The following is a 21992-nucleotide window of genomic DNA, read 5'->3' on the forward strand; positions in this document are numbered from 1 at the left end:
AGAAGGTAATAAAAAAAATGTCAGGTGTACCTGCTCATCACATTCTCACTTTGCTCGGAGATCAATTACATAACAAGTTTATATGCTCAAAAGTCAATCATGATGTTAATTCCAAAATGAGATTTATTTCCTCTCCTGAGTCAAAAGTCTCGTATTGACACACATCTGCTGTTTAGCACCCTTCTTGTAAATGAATGCCGCTCCATCAGGGTCTGCATGGTGAGGAGAGCAGGTGGTTTTTAGTAGTAGTCAGGCTCCAGCTGCATGGTTGAAATTAAACTGCAGGGTGCAGCTTGATCCCAAGCAATTCACTTGCTCCAGGCTGATGACACCCCCAGCAGCCACACCCAGGAAAGATGTTTGATGAGATGAGAAGGGGTGCCTCATTCTCTTCTTCTTATATTCTTCCTGGGTGGGGGTCCTTGGTAAGGCAGAAGAAGGGGCACTTTGCTAGGAAGCTAATGCCCCAAGCTGTCCTATAAGAGGCTGATGATGGCGAAGCAAAAGTTTTTGGTCTTACAGAGGTTTCACTCTGACGACTCAGCAGGACGCAGAGTACCCAGGGCTGAGGCTGGGATGAAGCCCCTCAGCATGCGCCCAGGACTCCGTGAGAAGCAAGACCGTGAGAAGACCAAGAGGATCACAGAGTGGGAACTAGAAATAAGGAGGGTGGTCAGAGACAGAAGAGCCTCCCAGGCACTCGGTGATGAAAGTTCGAAGTCAACTGAGAGCAAAAACGCAGCTTTTAGCCTCTGGACCCGGTGCGTTTTGTTGAGTCAGTAGTGGGTACATCTCTCTTTCTGCGACAGTCCACATCACCACGTCGCTGCGGGTGGCATGGGCATTACCACGGGCTCCACCCTGTGCTGAGACGGTCTGCCTTTCCCTGGTGGCCGACAGAGAGCCCAGCCCGAGGACAGCAGGAGAATAGTAATTACAGCAAACAGCGATCAAGTGCTTGCTGCAGTCCTGTGCTGGACTAAGCACTTTACTTATATTTGTTCATCTAATCCTCTCAGAAGGCCTGGAGGGGCTATTATCCTGTTTACTGATGAGGACACAAAAGAGCAGAGAGGTTAAGGAGTTTGCCCAAGGCCACACAGCTAAACAAAGGGTAAAGTTTAAATTCAAAACCGGGCACTCTGGCTCCAAGGAAAGACCAGGGGCCAGGATCAAAGCTGAGAACTAGAGCTTGAGTCCAGGTCTGAAAAAGAGCAGGTCAGGGGCAAAGTGAGTAATGCGGAAAATCTTGAGAAATTGCCTAGGGTATTCACGGGCATTCAGGACTTGTTGGGGAGGTAGAAGGAGTTTGAGGAAAGGTGTGTGATGATCCTGCCAGGCTTGGTGGACCAGGAGCAGTAGACAAACTGGGCAACGGGCACCCGTTATTTTAGGGAGTGAGTTATTTATGGGTTCCCACCTCCCCACCCACGGTCCCTGACCTTTTTCCCCTCTCTGACCTTTTCACTCTGTCAACTAGGAGGACCATCAATTAAGCAACAGATTTTATTAATTGGCAGCCTTCTGTGAGCTGGGGCACTGTCCTACATGCCAGGGACATGTGGCAGTGAACAAGACAGAGTCCTGCCTTTAAGGTATTTGCATTCAAATGGGCCCAGAGGAATACATTTTCAGCCAGAAACAGAGCAAGTAAACAAGATGAACACATCCAGAGGGATGCTTTGAAAATAAAAGTTCAAGCACACTCTGGGAACCAAGCAATGTTTTTACAGCCCTTCTGTGCCAATCTGTAGTGAACATCAGCATTAAGGAAACCAATTTGATGATTTTAGGAAATTTTCTTGCCTATGCTACAATAAATCTCTTAAGGTTTAGCTGATCTCCAGTAAGTTGTTCCAATAAACTCTTCATAATCAGTCATTTGTGTCAACTTTCATGAGTTCCATATCTTTAAGTGATAATATTTGAATGCATTTTGCATGTTATGGTTACTTCCCCAAATAATATCTAAAGTTGATGATAATTTTCAGTGGCAGCATTTTTGTGAGTGTGTGTGATGGGGCCAACAAGTGATTGTTGACAGCCTGCTCAAACGCATGCAATGGTGAAGAAGACAAAGGCTGTGCCCTCAAGGGGCTATGGTACAGTGGGGACACAGAAGGAGCACTCAATTACAATACCACATGAAACGTGGCACAGGGTAGACAAGTACCCAGTGCTACGGAGGGCCTGGACTTGGGTATGAGGGAAAACTGAATGAAGAAGATGACATCTGAGCCTAGACCTATAGAATGGATTAGGAGCAGGCAATCAAATACCCAAATAAAAAACATGCTACCACTTCTGTAAAGAAAAACATTGCAATTTTAGAAAAACCTAGGTTTGAATCCCAGCTGACCAGACAGCATTGTTGGGCAAAATCCCTCGTGATCTGAGCCTTTATCTTCCGATTTATGAGCCAAGCATGGTAACATTTACTTTGCAGGCTCCGTTTGAGGATTACTTGCAAATTGCCTAGCACAGTGCCTGGTACATGGTAAGTGCTTAATAAATGGGAGCCATTGTTTTTATGTTAGTGGGAAGTCAATAAACATTCATTCCTTTCAATGGAGCAGGAGTTACCCTGAGCTGAGAGGCATGAGGCAGCCAGGGAAAATAAAATAAAAACATTGCCATCTTTCCTCATTAAAACCTGGCTTTGCTTTGGAAACAGGAAGCTTGTTCCTCCCTCTTCTCTCACACATGGTGATTAACTAACCTACTGCAAAGTGGGATAAATGCCACATTCCCCTCCAATAAATAATAAGGTGAAATTTTCCTACATGCTCCAGGCCACCCCCCGTCTCATCTTTGTGAGCCAGCAGGGAACCTCTCCTGAGTGCTGAGGGGGGCTGTAATTGAATCATTTGGCATGAAATTGGGGAATGCACCATAATAAATCAGACCTCCTCCTGCATCCTCAAAGAAGCAGGCACCTAAAAGACTCTGGTGCCAGATTTCAGTGGGAGGGCCCAGCCGCTGCAGCCACAGGAGGTTATGGCACTTCTGCACACTTTGCAAAAATATACTTCCTAGCACTGTTGAGAGGAAAGATGTTGAGAGGTCATCCCTCCAATCCTCTGGCTCCAGGTAGCCCTGCATTAGCCTGCTGGACACAGTTCAAGCCTGAGATGTGTTCAAAAATGTGCTTAGGAAAGAAGATTCCTCGGGCAGCAAAATCAGATATGAGAGCTGCAGAGGCTGAGTCTGAGAGTCTTGGGACCAAAGCTTTGTTCCATCTCTTACTAGCAGGGTGTCCTTGGGCAAGTCACTCAACCTCCCTGAGCTTCCTAGTTTTTAAAAGTGGTTATTATAAGAATAAGATTATATTAGTGTCCCAATGCTGGTGTTACAAATTGTTACAAACTTAGTGCCTTAAAACAACATAGATTTATTCTCTTACAGTTTTGAAAGTCAGAAATCTGAACTCCATTTCACTGGACTGAAGTCGAGATGTCAGGAAGAGTAGTTCATTCTAGTGTTCTGAGGGGACGATATTTTTTTCTTTTAGCTTTCATTGGCACCTATATCCATTGGCTTGTGGCCTCTTCCTCTCTCTTCAACCTGTGCTTCATCACAGTGCCTTCTCCTTGACTCTGACCCTTCTGCCTCCCTTATAAGGACCCTTATGATTAATTACACTGGATAATCCAGGAAAATCTCCATCTCAAGATTCTTAACTTAATCACATCTGCGAAGTCCTTTTATATATATATAAAATTATAGTCACAGGTTCTGGGGATTAGGATGTGGGCATATCGCAGGGAAGGGGGGCATTATTCAGCCTACCACAACCACCGAAGGACAGAAGGAGACATGTACATTAAGTGCCTAACACAGCTCCTGGGACCCATTCTTAACTCTTGCCCATTCCCTGAAGAACACTTGTGCCCAAGGGAACTGTTGTACAGCACACCCCACCTGGCATAAATGGCTTACTTTGGCTCCAAGGCAGGTTTTTCCAGCCACCTAGAAGCTGCATATCTTCACACTAAGACTCTGGCTATTCCTGGCTTTGTAATGAGTCATTTCTGGCCATCAGAGGACATTCTCCTGGTCACTGATCATTTGCTTGCGAGCAAGGGAAACCCACTCAAACTAGATGTAGTCACTGTAAGACGACAATAAGCCGTTAAGATCCAGGGTTGGGAAACTGGACCACAGTGGACTGCAGGTATTCCCAGAGCTTTCCCTCTGGACCATGTGCTCTTGCACCTCTGCTTCTCTCTGCTAATGACCTCCAAGAGGCAGCTTCCAGGCAAGGCTCAAGAGCCTCTCTTCAACATCTCCAACTTGCCCACAGGTCTGGCTGGCCTTGGCACCAACTCTGGTCCCAACATTGTGTGACTTTTCCTTGCTCAATACTATCTCATCCAACCAGTCTTTATAGCCTTTTATTCAATTTACCAATGGAAATAATGAATGGGTTTGATGTGTCATAGATCCCTATCTTAGCCACTTCTGGCTGTTCTAGCAAAGTACCATAGACTAGGTGGCTTATAATGACAGAAAGTTCTTTCTCATAGTTCTAGAGGTGGGAAGTTCTGGGTGGCAGACTTCCAACTACTGATTGTAACTTTGTGAGGCAGAAAGAGGGAGGGGAAGCAAGCTCTCACGAGACTCATATGGATACTAATTCTATTTATGATGTTTCCACCCTCTTGGCCTCATCTGATTCTAATTTACCTCCCAAGGCTCTACCTCCTAGTACCATCACATTGGGGGTAGGGTTTCAACACATGAATTTTGGGTGGGACACAAACCCTCAATCCATAACAATCTTCCTGAGTTAGGTGTTCATCCCTGGCTCAGTTGGGTATGTGATTAAGGGGCTGAGATCATATAGCACAAACCTACGTGCTTTTTGTCGGGGGAGGGATATTTCAAAAAAGGCAATCTGCACTGGATGCTCACTCTAAAACATATGTACTTGACAACCAAAAGTAATCATTCATTTTATTAGTGCTTGGAATGCCCAACAATTATTATCAATAAACTGCCTAATCAGTAAGAATAAAAACTCCATGAATTGTTAATCACAAATCCCTACTTCCTTGCCCTATACCTGACAGCCTAGTATAGGAAAAGATACCGACAGGGCCTAGAATCTGATGCTACCGCTGTTGAGAAGCAATGCTGTTCATTTCTTCCAAAGGTCCATGAAGCTCAAAACACAAATGAGAGTTCCCGATCTTTCCCAATTCTAGGACTGTAGGCGTGTCCTTCTATACTCTTGGACCTAAGATTACTTGTCTTGGACTCAACAGGACAAATAACCTAAGCCTGCTGTCTAAGTTTTCAATAATTGATGCAACATTTAAGAAAATACAGAGTTGTGTCTTGACCTCAAAAATCCAAGAATTAAAAGGCAGGCAGAGAAAAAGAATCTAACCAATGAAAAACCTTAGTCACTCCCCAGAATTGTGGGAGATGGAGTCACCTTGTCTTCCCAGTATCAGTCCTCTCATTTATCACTAAGATCTCATGGGCCTCCTGACCACATGAATGATCTCCCTAGAGGGAGGTAAGACTTTCCTACTTTCCCCCAGGGCATGGAAAGATAGATAAATAAATGCAAACTTGCTCCCATTCAGGCCCCTCTAGTCCTCACCTGCTTCAAACATACTAGAGAAGTGGAGGGAGGCTAGGAGACTCTCAGTTGGAACAATGGGACTCCTACCCATCATGGAGGAGAGGGGACATCCTTCTCAGCCAGAGTTGACTGGGTCCTGCCTCTCTGCTGAGCCCAAAGTAACAGAACACAGAGAAAACGACAGTAGGATACGTGCTGAGTATGTTTATCAGCCCGTTTGCAATTCTGTGTCTGAAATCAAACAGCCAAGGATCTACATGCTTTGAATTTTAATCTTTCCCTTTAGGGCAGTCACAGGTTACACATACAGAGAGAGAGTTCTGGGTGCAGTGAGCTGGCTGTGTACATACATTTATCCCTTATGTTTTCCTTTACCAAGGCCTTAGCATGGGAGTCTTCCTTGCTCTTATTTTAGCCAAAATTCTTGTGCTAGTGAAAAAAAGAGACACATTTTTATTTCTATTCAATAAAGACCATCTGACTGTGCTCAGGAGGCACAGCTGATGAAATCTCATTTCCTCTCTCAAACAGTTATCTACTCTGACATCTCAGTCCCCAGGTGAGTGAGTTGGAAAAGGACTTTGTTTATCACTGGAGCTTGGCCACCATGAAAGTAGATTCTCAGTTTTCAAAAACCCTTCTTCATGGTGGCAAAAAGAAACAAGATATTTGTTCTATGGGGTCTTGAAATCAAAATGGAAGTTGAAATATATATCAAAAATAAAACATTAGAACTTTGTGAGTAGTCATTGATCTCAGGTATTAGGAATTTATGTATTCCTCTTATGTGACCTTATGCTATGCATTCCGATACCTTTGACCATGCTCCACATTCTGAAAAGTTAAGTGCTGTCTCTAGATGTGAGAGACAGAGTTCTAAATAATTGGGGGTGGGGGGGACACATATTCTGAGTAGGAAAAGGTGATACCACAAGCAGCTCCTAAAGTCCCTGTAAATCAAAGCACCTGACACTCAACTTGACCGTGAGGAGATCTGACTCTCAGCCAAGTCAAAGTCTACATACTTGGCAAGTGTGTAATAAATGGCTGATTGGGACTTAATCCTATTTAACTTGCAAATATGAACAGAGAAAGAAATTGAGATAACTTTTTTCAAGGCAAATTGGTTTTATGTTTTGCAGACTCAAAGGGCAGCGCTGCTTTCTTTTCCCATTTCAGACTCTATTCAAGACATTCATTTAAATCTAATCAAAAGCTTCTTCTCTTGCAAACTGCATTGCTGTTCTGGAAATTATGGGTGATCACCCACCACACAAGTCAAAAATATGAAACCATGTTATTTTCCTTTAGATCTGCTTTGGTAGAGGGGGTAAATTATTGAGGCAGCCCACAAACCTCATGTCAATTACACTTCCTCTGGGATTGATAAAAAAAAAAAAAAAAAAAAAAAAAAGACTCCACTTTCTCTGGAGGCAAATCTCTGGCCATGGGCCATTTAAGCAAACACAATTGTAGAAAAGGACCCTAATTTGCACACAGACATTCATTCTTGTACGTTTCCCACCTTAAATCTGTCTCAATGCTAAATGGACCCTTGCAGTTCATTGATTTCTTTCTCCGTTGCCTTGAAGGACAAAATTTCCTAGAAACAGGGCTACTAGGAGACTGAACTCTACAAAGTAGGTTGAGAATAGCAGATATTCTCCCAGGAGTCGGGCAACAGGGCATTCTTCTGGAGCCAGGAGAGAAATCTCACTGGAAACTAAGGGAAACTGAGAGGTCTGCCCAGCAGCCTAGAATCCTAAAGATATATTTGCCCTGCTCTTTGCTCTGCCTCTCATGCCCTTCTTCAGCCTCTCCCTCATCTTTTTCAGCTGGAATAACTGCCCATCATTTGAGGCCTTGCCACACTGATGCTTCCTCTCTAAAGCCTTATTGGCCATATTGGCTATATAGGGACAACCTCACAAGAGAAAAGTTTTTTTCACGAGGATGGATGAGTAATGGTCCGAAAATGGCAATGAGGATCAAGACGAAGGCCAATAATCACTCTACACCCCATTGAACAGGACCACCAGACTTCTTTCACCCTTGCCCACGTGACCATGTGTTTCCAAGGCCCAGGGCTGTATTTCCAGGACCTGCCATAGAGCCAACGACATACTAAGCTCTCAGAAAACTGTTGAATGGATGAATGATGGAGGCCATCTACCCTTAGACACAAAGAAACATGGGCATTTGGCGATCTCTAAATTAGGAGCCTCTGAGCGTGACGGGATCCAGAGAAATTCTGAAGGCAAGGATCCCTGAGAAAGGAAGTGCTGACTGACTTCGCAGCTCAGCCTCAAACCCTCTATCACGGGCCACTCTTTGGCACCTAAAGTGTTTTTGATTTGCTTCCCAGAAATTCAGGGTCTTCTTTATTTTCTCTCTTACTAGTTCCTACCCTTAGCTCTAGGCTCAAAATTGTGCACCCAAACTAACTAACCCAAAGAAACCAACCACAATACACCTATTATAGTTGGGGGCGGGACCATTAAAATCTGTGTGAAGATGCTGACCCTTGACTGGCCTTGCTATTGAAAAATCACCAGACATTGGTGAGTAAACACGGGGAACCTACCTTTTCTCATTCCTCAATGCACATCAAAGGCTTTGGGTGTCTCCAGCCCAGAACCAGTCTTCTCGGCTTCCAGCTCTCTAGCCCCATGAGAGAATTTGGACTTTTGAAGTAAGAAAATCTTAAAAAAAAAAAAAAAAAATCATGGTCCCCACACTCCTCTCAGGAACTAATGTCAAAGGCAGTGAGGGGGTGTGGCCCCCACGGCCTGCTGCGCCTCCTGTTGCTGGGACCTGTGAGTATGACAAATGCTGTTTTCCTTGAACGCCTCCTGTGTCTCCTCTTAGGGCTGTACCCGAGTGACCATCGCATAAAAGACACAGGACAAGCCTTGACTTAGACTCCCGAGATGCTGGAAGACGCTCCTCCAACAGTTCTGTGGACTCTGGGGGTGGACCTCTGTGTCACTTCTTCATTCTCACTGCAACATGGTAAGGCTCTACCTACCTTCACTGCACCGGATGTGACCTTTAGGTGCCCCATATGCTTTCATCCCCATTTCTGGATTATATCCAACCTGGGGCCAATAAAAGGACTAACTAGCTCTCTAGAAATGTGGCCCAATCTGGAGCCATGGCTGTCTTTTTATCACGGATATGACGAGAAATACCAGCTTGCTTTGGGCACTGTGGAGGGAGCCCCTCTGCGGGAAAAAGGAATGAATCTAAATGAAGGCAAGCAGAGAGAGGGAGAGGTGAAAGAGAGATAAAGAGACAGAGAGACAGCGAGGCAGAGTCCCTGGGGCCCTTCCTTTCATTCTATGTACCACCCCATACACTTTTTTTTTTAAAAATGTTGTTTTTAGCCAGCTCCATCCCTTCCCCTAGATATCCACCATCCCATGCCCCTGATTTTCCTCATGAGATCAGTCATGTATGTACAGTTATGGACACTGGTTCAGGATCATGTCTCTTCTCAGGTGGGGCCTGTTCATTTTGTTTCCCAAAAGCACCATTTCCCAAAGGCTATTCCCTAAACCATAAACTCCTCAGTACTACAAAGGACTCCACCAACCACAAAGAGGGGAAACACAGATGTTATGGGCTTAATTGTGCCTCTTCCCAAATTCATATGTTGAAACCATAACCCTCAGTATCTCAGAATGTAACTGTATTCGGACATAGGGCTTTGAAGAGGTGATTAAGTTAAAACGAAGCCTTTAGAGTGGGTCATAATCCAACGGGACTGGTGTCCTTGTAAGAACAGGAAATGTGGACATTCAGAGAGATCCCAGAGGGGCACTCCCACAGAAGGAAAGACCATGTAAAGGAAGACACAGGGGGAAGGTAGCTGTCTAAAAGCCAAGGAAAGAGACCTCAGAAGAAATCACCCAGCCAACAACTTGACCTCTGACTTCCTCTGCAACTGTGAGAAAATAAATTTCTATTGTTGAAGCCACCCAGTCTATGGTATTTTGTTACAGCAGCCCCAGCACACTCATACACTGACCATGCATCTCTTTGAAGAACTGCAATGTGCACTTATAGGGTTAAAGGCTTATGAAGTCCTGCCAGAAGATGACCTTTAAGAGGTGCATCCTGAACTTCTATATTTATTCCCTGCACAGAAATGCCATTGTCAAAACTGATCACAGTGAGAAGGCCATCAGAATATCAGTAAAAATTATGTTCTTGCTCTTCCAAAATAATGAGGTAGATACCTAATTGTCAAAACCAGCACACAAATTATAAAAATGGAGGTATGTCATGAAAATGGAGCAAGGATAAAAGTACCAAAGTTAAAACCACAGTTTAGATTCCATCTGTGTTCTTAACTGACTCAGTGACCTTGGTCTAGTTCCTTCCCACCTTTGACTTCACTTTTCCATTTGTAAAATGAATAAACTGGCTAGATGACCTCTTTAGCTAGGTTTTTCCCAAGTCATCAAATCCTGGCATGCCAATGTTTCTGAGTGTTCCTCTAGGTAAACTGCCAAGGTCGCCTCTCCTGGGTTTCTAGCTTTCAGGTGGGCATTTTCTTGTGTTTGCCATTTTAAATTGGAAAGCACATCTCATGACTAAGTGCCCATTCCTCCCTGGTACTTCCAGTGGTCCTGATCTTTAATGTTTCTAATCTTTAATTACTGTAGCAGAATAACATTTTGATAAATTACTAGGGTGTTCTGCCTCCATACATTTCCTTTATCTATCCCCAAATCTGAGCATTCATTCTATGCCAGCCATCTTAGGCAAGGGATCACATAGCAAAACACACAGAACAAGTAAGTCAATTCTTGGCTTTTGAACTGAAAATCTTAAGTTCTGAGTGGATTTCGGGCATAGGAGATACACGGCAAAGAGCAAAGTGGACTGACTAGCTGGAGATTTCATGAAAGACTTCTGATTCCTAAGTGATAAAGCAAACTCTTTCTAAAAGTCATCCCCAAGTAACAAGGAGAGCAAGATACAGAAGCAGAACCTCCATATTAATGAGGCTGCAAGTGATCTGTAAAATCAAGCCTTGACATATAGAAATAGAGAAGGATAAAGGAATGGAAAAGGACACTCAGAGAAAGGTCAAAGCCAAGCACCCAGAGAAAGAGATCATGGGAAGCAAACCAGCTCGTCCCTCAAGCCCTCAGAAAGGCAAAAAGGATGGAGGCAATACATACCTTGAAAAGTGGGGCAGTGCCCTGGCCTGGTGGCTCAGCTGGATGGAGCATTGTCCAGTACGCCAAAAGGTTGCAGGTTTGATCCCCAGGCAGGGCACATGCGGGAGGCAGCCAATCATGTTGATCTCTCTCTCTCTCTCTCTCTCTCTCTCTCTCTCTCTCTCTCTCTCTCTCTCTCTCTCTCTCTCTCTTTCTCCCCCTCCCTCAGCACTAGCTCTATGGGCTACTTTAGGGCTTCTCCGCAGCAATACTGCAAGCTACAAGATAATGAAGCAACCGCTTAACATTCTTACTGAAAATTCATTTCAGCCTAAAGTTCTTGTCCTGGCCAAACTATCAATCAAGTGTGAGGCTAGAATAAAGATACTTTCAGACATTCATGGACTTGAAAAGTTTAACTCTGTGCAGCCTGTCTTAAGAAACTGCCAGAAGCTGTTCTCTGCCAACATGAGGAACTAAGTCATGAAAAAACAGAGCTATGGGGTTGAGAAAACAGCTTTCAACACAGACAAGAAGTGCAGGGAGCCCCAGAACAATGGCCATTCCGCAGCCAGGATAGGTTGGAGCAGGAGGACTGAGGACTGAGAGAGAAATGTCTCCAGGGGAAGAAAGGTTTGACCGTGTGCGAATGTGTACGAAAAACTGTTTCAGCGAATTATTAGGGGATGCGAGAAGGTTTAGCCAGAAATGCAAAGGAAACAAGAAAACGTCACAATTAGTAACTTTTTGAGAGTTGTTCAAGAAAGGACACAGGATCATAGGGTGTTCAAAAGTGGATAATAATAGTATAGTTATAATAATGAAAACTGTAATAAAACTAAATGGAAAGAAGGAGAGAGTTGGAGAGATGAATAAAAGCAAAAATTTCTCATCCACCGTAACAGGAATTCAGTAGAGAATGTCTAAAGTGGGCAGATCAAAAGAGAGCCATAGACACATTATTTATGAACCTGGAGAAATAGCTTTTAAAAAATGGAAGAGGATGCCTTTAGGGAATGAGAAGGAGCAGAGGAGGGAGAGATGGAAACTAGGGTTGCCCTTTTTCATTATAAGACTTTCAGTGCTATTTGTCCTTCACGGACTGATGCCCTGATGAAGAGGAAGGCATCTTGGTGCCACATCCCCACCGAGCCCCTGACATTACATAAGGCTCCTAGATCTCACCCTGCTACCAGAAAGATTAATAACTGTCCCTCACCCAGAAGAATAAAAGCTTGAGATAAAAATTAAATTCTGTCATAGAAAGATGAAATTACATTTCTTAACCACCTGAGTGAATGGACTGATATTCATAGTTGGCCCAATAGAACTTTCCACAGTTGTGGAATCATTCTATGCTGTTCAACACAGCAGCCATTAACCACAGAAATGTGACCTTGAAAGGGGGCAAGCAAGTGTGTCTAAGGAACTGAATTGGTTTTTTTACTTAACTTTAATTAATTTGCATTTAAATAGTTATGTGTGGCTAGTGGCTACCATATTGGGTGGCAGGGTAAGAGTGTCATTCCTGAAGTCAGTCTGTCATTCAGTAAATATCGATGTGTGGTGATGTGGCACTTGGTGGTGGCACTGCAGGGTCTGAGTCTGGGCCTCACAGCTATGTCAGCAAATGTTCACTTGTTGACAGCAGAAGAGAGGAGCCAAGTTATAGTTGACCTTAAAGCAGCAGGATGGTTGAAATGAAGAGAGAGAGAGAGATCCCATTTACCAAGAATTCTCCTAAAGAAATTGCAGTCAGGCATTTGGCTTTATGTCCTGAGTTGCTCTACAAGCAGAGAAGATAAATCATCACCCAGAATGGTTCAACACATACAACAAGGTCCAGATGCCTCTCACCTCGCATGACTGTGGTCAACTGAACAAAAGAGACATGAAACTGGACAAGTTTATTTAAAAAGCAGCTGCTTCTTTATGATTTATTTCAAAATACATGCGAAATCTTTTACACAGCTTAGGTACAATGTATTTTGAAAGTAATTTACATGAACAGATTAAGTTGCAAATTTAGTTTACCTTTATACCACATTTTTTAAAATCAGTGCTTAAATACAAAATGATTTTCAGAACTACAATAAATAAATACCAGTGTCTACTGTGCATCAGCATCTGTTCAAGGATACTGACCCCAGCCTTCCTAGTCTATTTCTTCACAGCAAAGCATCATATTATATGCTGTGATCAGCATATTATTGCAAGTTATGGTGAGTGCAATGAGGAAAATGGTAGGGTGGTATAAGAGACTATAATTGGGGCCCTTAGACTGAGGAGGCCTCTCAGGAAAAACCAAAAAGAACAGCCAGGAATTAAGTCTGACTGAAGGCCAGGACACGTGCAGACCAGGGCAGAAGAGGCAGTGAGACAGGAGCACAAGCTGACTGGACAGGTGAGCAAAGACCAGACAGGAAGGACCTCCAAGGCCAAGGTGGGGATCTCCCATTTTATTCTAAGTGACATGAGCAGGAAAGCATTCAGTGGAAGTGGCATGAGCCCATTTCTACTTTTTAAAGATGGCTCCGGGAGTGATGTGGAACATGCAGTTAGAGGGCAGAGCAAAGAGGTGGCGATTTGTAGGAGGCTGTCATGGCGGGCGTTTGGAGGAGCGGTGATGGTGACAGTGACTCAGGCCAAGCTGGGAGCAGCTGGGTGGGAGAGATGGGAACAGGTTCCAGATGTTTGGAGGAAGAGTCAACAGAGTGATCGACTGGATGTGGGAGGAAATGTAGAAGGATGTCAGAGACTCCTGGCTTCCCCCATAAGCAAATGAGGGAAGCGGGCCTTCTGCTAGAGGGGAACAGGCATAGAGGAGCTGACCTGAGGGGAAAGGTCCCGAGTTCACGCCTCCTGAGGTTTCCTTAGTCAGTGCTACAGAGATTCGTTCTCCACTTTACCCCAGGCCACCACCCAATCTTGGAAGCAACTGCGGAGGGCGGGGCCCATTGCATTCAGCTCCCCTTGGACCTTCCCTCGTGGGGCTGAGTTTCTGCACCCTCTGGTGGCCCAGCATTTGCTTCCACACCCCACAATCTCACTGCAATCCGGGTTTCCACTGCAGGGCCTGACTTTCGCCCAGAATTCTTGTCACCAATTGGTGTCTCTCAGGTCCCCATGACTGCTGAGAGGGACAGGGTAGATCCCCAGGAGCCTGTTCTAACTTCCAAGCTTCCAGAGCAAGGACCCCATGATTGAGACAGGACCAGGAGCTCAGCATGAGGATCTGGGCAAGGGAGCAGGCTGGGTTCACAGGAAGGGGCCTGGTGTCAGTTTCCAGGAAGAGAGTGTGACTGAAATCCAGGGAAGAGCCAGATCAATAGGGACAGGGAGGAGGAACAGAGGCCAAACAGAATGGAAAGTGAGGGGAGGTGACAAGGCAGAGAGCTCCTTTGGGAGGGGTCCTCAGGAAGACTTCCCGAGCAGTGGGATACAAAGCAAGAGAGCCTTTGATGGCCTGCGGCAAAGAACTCCTGGAGGGACTCAGGGAAAGCATTTCCTGATGAACGCTAAAAAGTTGGGGCCCTTCTCCTTTACACAGAAAGGCACTGCACCCCAAACTTAGCAAAACCTCACTACTGAGGACCACCTGGCCCAAGCGTCTGTGCACTGAACAAGCTCAGCCTGCCAGGTGCACCAGGCCATGGAGCCATGACCACCACTCACCAGCCCCTGCCCTCTCAGGTCCAGTCAGTCATGACCCCCAAGAAATGTTTGTAGAGGTGGGATGGGGGTGATTCCGGCCGCAGCCCTGGAAAAAGGAGTTGGCCAGAATAAGAGCTCCATGACAATCTCTGCAAGGCAGTGTGAGCAGAAGCTAGCCCTGCTGCGTAGACACACACGGGCCTCAGCATAAATGGCCCCTCCTCCAGGAGAGCCTCCCAGCACCCCAGACTTGGTCAGTTCCCCCGCCATACATTCCTGCAGGACCCTATGCTCCCCTTTCTCAGTGCTTGTCAACTCGCCAGCTTGCCTGTTGACTGGCCTGTGCTCCCCTGCAAGAGGTCACCACCATGAGCTTGGGGACCACATCGGTCTCATTCATTATCCTAAGCCCAGCACATGGCACATCATGGTGCAAGTGCAGGCACCTGTCCCATGCCAATCCCATTTCAATGAGGGACCCAATTCCTTGCTTGGTAAATACAACTCAGCACCCTCTGCCCTCCAGTGCCAGAGACCTCCTCCAGGAGCTGGGAAAACTCAGAAGTAGCTACAGTTCCCCCAAAGCAGAGAAGTACTGCATGGACTTGTCGCCCATAACAGTGGCCTAGGTAGGGAAAAACTAGTGCACATACTTGAACATCCTAAGAAAAACGTTCCCAAGGTCAGGGCCACATTGTTCCTATCGCAGGTTAAAAACGTTTGGACTAAGATGTTGCAGACGCATGTATATTAAAGTAAGAGTTCTAATAGAAGCAACAACATCGCTTCAGCTTTACAGGAGCTGTCAGATGCCACTATAATATTCATTGTCTTTCCTCCAGACTAAAATTACTTCCTCAGCCACGGGCACCATCAGTTTAGAATCTGATGTACAGCTACCAGAGAGAAAAACAGAGACTTGCTGCTCCAACCTTGACTCCTAAAATAAGATAATAATTCTTTTGACACCTCAGAGAATATACCATCATTGGTCAAGAATGGATGAAGTCATCTAACTATATTTCCAGGACCCAGTAGGGATTGATTTAAGCACATTTGTTTTACAGAATTGAAGGGGGGTTGGATATTGTTGATTCTCTTTTTTTTTAAGATTTTACTTATTTATTTTTTAGAGAGAGGGGAAGGGAGGGAGAAAGAGAGGGAGAGAAATATCAGCTGGTTGCCTCTCTCATGCCCCCAGCAGGGTATGTGCCCCATCAGGAATCCAACCAGTGACCTTTAGGTTTGCAGGACGATGCCCAACCCACTGAGCCACATCAGTCAGGGCCGATTGCTGATTCTGAAACCCAGAAAAGTCGTGGTTTTACTACTTGAGCACAAGCTAAGACTATATTAATTTTATTTCAAGTGTATGTATCCAGCTAAGAGGCTGTCATGAAAGGCTTAAAACTTAAATCAAATGTCCTTTCCAATAAGGTCCTTAGTGATGGGTTGAAATGTTGCAAGAGATGTATTACATGATGGGTGTTTGTCATTTGGTCAAAGTGCCACAGTGAACCTAAAGGGTCATTTTCCAAGCCATGAGGGGCGAAGCTGCCAAGTGATGAAATCCAAATTGTTCTCCGCCTTTCTCTTACCCCTGTAGTTACTCCTGTGCTTTGCAAAGACAAACATTTTGCTAGAGCTCCACCATCTCCCCACACTGGCTGGCTAAGGAACTTAGAGCAGCGCATTTGAACAAATGCTCTTCAGTAGATCTCCAAACCCCAGGAAAGGGAGGAGGAGAGGAACCCTAGGTAGTCAGAAAGGTCCGGAGGCTTTTTCTCGACATGATGTTTATAGACATTTCTGGGTATTTGTATTTGGGGGTCACCAAGGGCCAGAGGTGGATGTGGATTCAAATTCCACCAGTTGCTACAAGACCTGTCATTGGAGCATTAAGTAATAATACCACTGCTATCTCCCCAGCTTCTACAACAGTAATGATCTGACATTTGCAGAATTTCTGATGTCTCTATGGGCAATCCAGGGTTTCACAAAGCAAAGTTCAAAACCACTGGGGAATTTACATTTGCATGAGTGTGGGCAAGGTCAGAGTCTTTCCCCACCACTTCCAAGCTGGGTGAGCATGTATAAATGGTGTAACAAAGTAAACAACCTTGCCCAAGGGCCCCCCAAGTCCTCTCAGAATACCCTCTTTCACCCCAAAGACTGATAGTATCCTCACTGATAAATTATTATAATAATCAACTAGCAACAGTGGCTGCAATAAGCATAATAACTCATAGATAGTGATAAAGATGGTAGACATAGACATGACATAGACACAGACATAGACATAGACTTTGTAAAGCATTTTTAACATGTTAGCTCACACTCCTCTCCTGACAGCCTTACATGAGACACAGGAAGCACAGGGCTACCTGTCCATCTCACAGACCAAGAAGCAGAAGCTCAGAGACGTGAAACAACTGGCTCAAAACCACACAGCAAAGAGGGACACGTGCGAGGACTAAGCCTGGGAGTTTCTGTCTTCACCTCCAGTGTTCTCTTCCTTACATGGTACGGCCTCCTTCCCCAGCACCTAGAAGTGCCCGTCAGTCGGCACACATATGGGTGCCTCGCTGTGCACAGTCCACTCTAAGAGCCCTGCAATCAGCCTGTGGTCCCAGGAAAGATGGCAGACCATGCCACACAGCTACCTGGGCTGAGCTTTCTGAGGGATGGAGTAGATGGATTGGCTCTTGCCTAATACCCAAACCCATTTCCTGACTACTACAAGCAAGGGTTCGTGGCTGTCCATAAAAATGGCCACATTATGGTGATACTGCTGCTCTGGGCTCCTCTGGTCAACTATCTTCAACAGTATTGGTCTGAAACTACATGCAAAACTCATTACAAAAGGATAATTCTCTATACGCATAAATTCCCAAGTCATCTTTGATATCATGTTCACATGGCATTTGGTATTGCAAAACTATTTGCAATTCACAAGTCTTCCTGAACTGGCAACTTCAAGCTACATTAACAAAGCACAAACTCCGGAACGTCAAAAAGCAGGCAGCCTCTGTCCTTCTCATGCAGAGTGGAAACACTGTCTCCCCGCCTGGGTCTTTCCAGAACCCTGGATTCAGAGGGAGGCACCCTTGGTTTCTAGCACTCTTGTAAGTGGTTGGTCTTGACTAACCTTTGGGGGACTCATGCTCCTTTCCCAGAAGACCCTATGTCCCTGGGCTTCCCTGCCAGGAGAGACCTTGGAGGTGATCTTACCTTACAACCTCATATTACAGATGAGAAAATGGAGGCCAAAAGGTAGAAGCCTGTTGCCCGGAGCAATTTTCAGTATGAACTAGGACATGGACATAGAAGACCCTGGATACACCAAAGTAGCAGGTGTTGTTTTTAATCGCCTGTGCAATAAGACAGCCAACCGTTTTTGTTTCTTAGCCTGCATTGTACTGCCAGGCTAAGCTCTGTGCCTTACATGATCCTTACATCAACAGAACAAAAGATATACATTATTAGCCTCGTTTTATAGATGAGATAGGTTAGGCTGAGTTGTCCAAGGTCATTCAACTAGCAAGAAGCAGAGGCAGAATGCAAACATAGTTTTGCCTGGCTCCAAAGTGCATGCTCATTCTCCTTCTCCCCTGTGGAGTCTACAGAGGCACTGAGTTCGGTTGGTCTGGAGGCTGGAGCTCACCTGGATTTTGGAAGTACAGTTCCAGGTAGGCTGCTGGGCACCTGCTCCTGCTCTCACAGCAGAGAGCTCCTTCTGTTTACCTCTCAGCAGAGACTGCATCGGCTTGATGCTTACTGCTCACCTGAAGACACTGCAGTTTCCTGACCACTGCCCAGAAGATTCTTTTTATGAACAGAGTAGCTAGAGGTCCCCACCTTTAACCTGTCACCACTGTGCCTGAGCCCCAGGTGCACACCCTTGCCCCCTCTGGTGCTAGAAAGCCAGCCAACTTCAAAGACTTCTGTCAAAAGCAGAAACCTCCTGAGCCAAGAAATAGAGCAAAGGTCTGGGAAGAGCATGCAACTCAGACCCACGTGACTCAGACTGCCACTGGGAACCTGCCTCATACTGGAGGAACACCCTCCAGAGCTGGCAGCCTGCCTCCCCTGGGCCCTAGCCTCCATGCTTCAGGAGTCTGCTCACTCGGAGGAATGGCAGACTGCCTCCTCATGCTGGTGGGAAAAAGAAGAAAGCAATTGATTGTGTTTGGGAGAATTTTATGTTCATCCTTTTTATTATCTCAAGAAGGGTCATGAAATCCTCTAAAGCAAAATCAATTTCAGGAACACTCGGGGAGGCCAGAGCAGTCCTTTGGCTTATGAGCAACAGGCAGGTCTCCAGATGAGAATCTTCAGCCTCTGAGCAGCCGCTGGTCATCTCCCTGCTGGCTTAGATCCCTGTCACACTGATTTGTCAGCTTATAGGAGGGCCCTGCCTCAAGACCGTCAGTATTTAATGGGCCAGGGGTTGGACTCCTGGCCAAGCTGGACCAATCGATTCCCTCTCCCAAAAATTAGGAAGTGGGCCCAGCACCCCTGAATGTGGCGAAAACACAAGTGATACTAACCTGGCGTTTGGGGAGATAGCATACTCTGCCTCGGGCTCCAAAAAGCAGAGAAAACCCATCTGGATCAGAGGATGAAGCAAACGATGGGTGGAAAGAAGCAGAAACAAAAGATAGAGTTTGGCAAGTCTTCAGACCCTGGCACCAGAGCTTCTGACTGGGCTTGACTTCCAGAAGGAACTCAGGAGGATCTGTAATCCCCCAGCGAATCTGGCTCAAGCTGGCTTGTGTTCTCTGCAACCAAGTATTAGGAGGATTTTTTTTTTTTCCTTTTGTTTGGTAAGTATAAGCAAACTACCCCAGAAATTTGATTAGTTGTTTTCACTTAAAAACAGCATGCTATATGAAATATACATGACGAGTAAAGCCACAGAGACAGGAAGCAGATGATTGGCAGGGGCTGGGGGAGGGGGTAATGGAGAGTGACTGCTTTAATAGGCAGGGGGTTTTCTTATGGGGTGATGAAAATATTTTAGAACTTAATGTAAGTGCTGGTTGCACAACATTGTGAATGTACTAGATACCACTGAATTGTACACTTTTAGATGGTTAATTCCATGTTATGTAAATTTCACCTCAGTTTTTTTTTTTAAGGAAATAGTATATTATACCTATGAATATCAGGAAGTTCCATTAAAATGCAGAATTTACTTAGTTGTGGAAGTACCCCCTCTATTATTTATTCATTAATTTGACAAATACCTATTGAGCATTGACTATTTGCCAACTACAGTGCTGAGGATACTATGTGAGCAAAACAGACACAGTTCTTGCCTCAAAGAGCTCGGAGAGGACAATTAACAAACAAGCTGTAACATTAAAGTGGTGCAGGGGACGTCCATTGTTTTTGCCCTCCAGCATCCATACATCCCTTTCTTCTTGCAGTAGAACTTCCCTTTGCAACAGGGAATGCACTCTCTGTGATACAAAAAAAAAGAGGCTGATATTACCCATTCCTTCCGCTCAGTCAATCAAGATACCCCTGGCCACCCTGATTGGTCCAGGAATGGACATATGACCAAAGTGAGCCCATCAGAATCTCCCTGGAACTCTCAGCCATTGCTATCCTGAAAGACCCTATCTTTTCGCTGGTGTGGCTAAATAGTAGGACATAAGTATGGGACGCTGGCGGTGGTCATCTTGCCCATCAGTGAAGATCATTGGTCCAAGGAATTGAGGAAAGAGAGAGAGAAAGATCCAGAGCCCTAAAATTTGCGCCCCACTGTTTCCAATTGAGCCAAGAAATTCTTTTTTGGCTTAAGCTACCTGTAGTTATATTCCATCACTTTTATTTAAGATCTTTCCTTGCAAGGAGACAAGAACTATGACAAGGGAAGTGCCTGGTACCGTGGAAGGGCATAGCAGGAGCATCTATTAGAAGATCACAGGTTATATGAGGAACCTTGTTCTGTAATTTACATGTACATTCTAGATTTCAATGTTGACTACTGAACATTGATGCTCAAACTGCTGTTGATAAATATTGCTATTTTATGACTTATAAAATGTTTTATGGCCACTGATGCTCGGGAAACACCATACCACAACATACTATTTCTAAGCACTTGGAAAACAGTCTAAAACAAAGACACTCCTGGGGCCTCTGTGTTGCCAAACCCTTGAGAGAAGCCAAACAATGGTCCTGGCAGTACCAGAGGAACCTCAGTCGCTGGCAGCTCTGAAGAGCCTGAATTGATCGTGAACATTTGGCAGCCTGCATCACATCCTTCACCCCAGCAGAATTCAGGCTAGTTCCCTAGCAACCTTGCTATCCACCCACCCAGACTCACAGTCCATCATCCTTCCTCTGTAGACTACTGGGATCACTCCCTAATGGTCTAATTCTCCAAGTCTCAGAGAAACTACCTCTCCCCCCCCCACATCTGCCTTCAGAAAAGGAATTCTCACAGTTCATCACATGTGACATTTACATACAACTTTCACAGTTTATTACATTGCTTCCCCTTTTCTTTCTTCATCTGATGCTCTCTGCCACCCCATAAGGTAAGAATCATTCCCCATTTTACAGATGAGGAAACTGAACCTCAGAGGGGCAGAGTAACCTGCCTAAGGTCACACAGCTAGCAAGACAGTTAAAAGAAGACATCACCTCATCACAACAGACTAAGTTACACATAACACTCAGAAACCACTCTCCTACCTCAGTTTCTGAACTTTTCCAGATCATTCTATCATCAGTCTCATTGAAACTTTGTGCGTCCTGCTATTTTAACTGGCATGAGCCTTAACCCTGCTTTACCATCCTGGATGGGGTTTTCACATTCTGCCCACATTCAGAGAGGCCTCTGGTCTCCTTCTCACACACGGACACCTCAGGAGATCACAGACACAGGACTATGGCTGAAAAGCACAAAATCCAGGAAGCCTTCTGGCAACCAGAAGGTTTAGGTGACCCCCTCCCCTGGAAAGTTATAGCTAATATATAAGTTCACAATAGCAACACACATAATAATTCAGGACATGGTTGCCATTTTCAAAACTACTGTGGGCTTTGCAGCAAAGAGAACTTGACTTCAGCAGGACTGTCCTGGCTCCCCGGCATAGGCGGAGGGGCACATTCCACCAAGGCTGGGGGTGGGGGGACATCTTTTGGAGAAATCAGAAGTAAAACAGTTTCTCCAAAGAAAGCACCAAATAGGCAGAGGGGGTTGTGCAAACTTGTTTGATTCAGTTTACAACCCTGAGAGAAACTCCAGGAGACAGTCTGTCAGCGACGTCAGCCACAACAGTGGTCTGTGGCAGGGCTGGACTTTCGGAGCCCATTTGCAAACCCCTAGGAATAAAAGTCTATCTGTGCCCAACAGTACGTGTTTACGTGCGTGTGTACATCTGTGCATGTGTGTAGAGTTATGATCGTGACAGATAACTTGCTGGTTTTGTAGGTCCCAAGAAGAGACGTGTTAGCAATTTCACTTGGTTCGAACTGATGTGTTGAAAAACTGAAAATTTCATATTCATGGATGACTTAGTCCCAACTCTCCTCTGAAGATTTGCTTTTCAAAACCC

At 45.2% G+C, this 21992-nt stretch overlaps 1 pseudogene; it reads left to right on the forward strand.

Annotated features, from left to right (window-relative positions):
* Positions 1–7826: 7826 nt before the first annotated feature.
* Positions 7827–12700, forward strand: LOC149998230 (pterin-4-alpha-carbinolamine dehydratase 2 pseudogene; annotated as a pseudogene).
* Positions 12701–21992: the final 9292 nt, after the last annotated feature.

This window comes from Furipterus horrens, unplaced genomic scaffold (genome assembly GCF_987537825.1).
Source record: "Furipterus horrens unplaced genomic scaffold, mFurHor1.1.pri manual_scaffold_11, whole genome shotgun sequence".
In the NCBI taxonomy this organism is placed as follows: Eukaryota; Metazoa; Chordata; class Mammalia; order Chiroptera; family Furipteridae; genus Furipterus; species Furipterus horrens.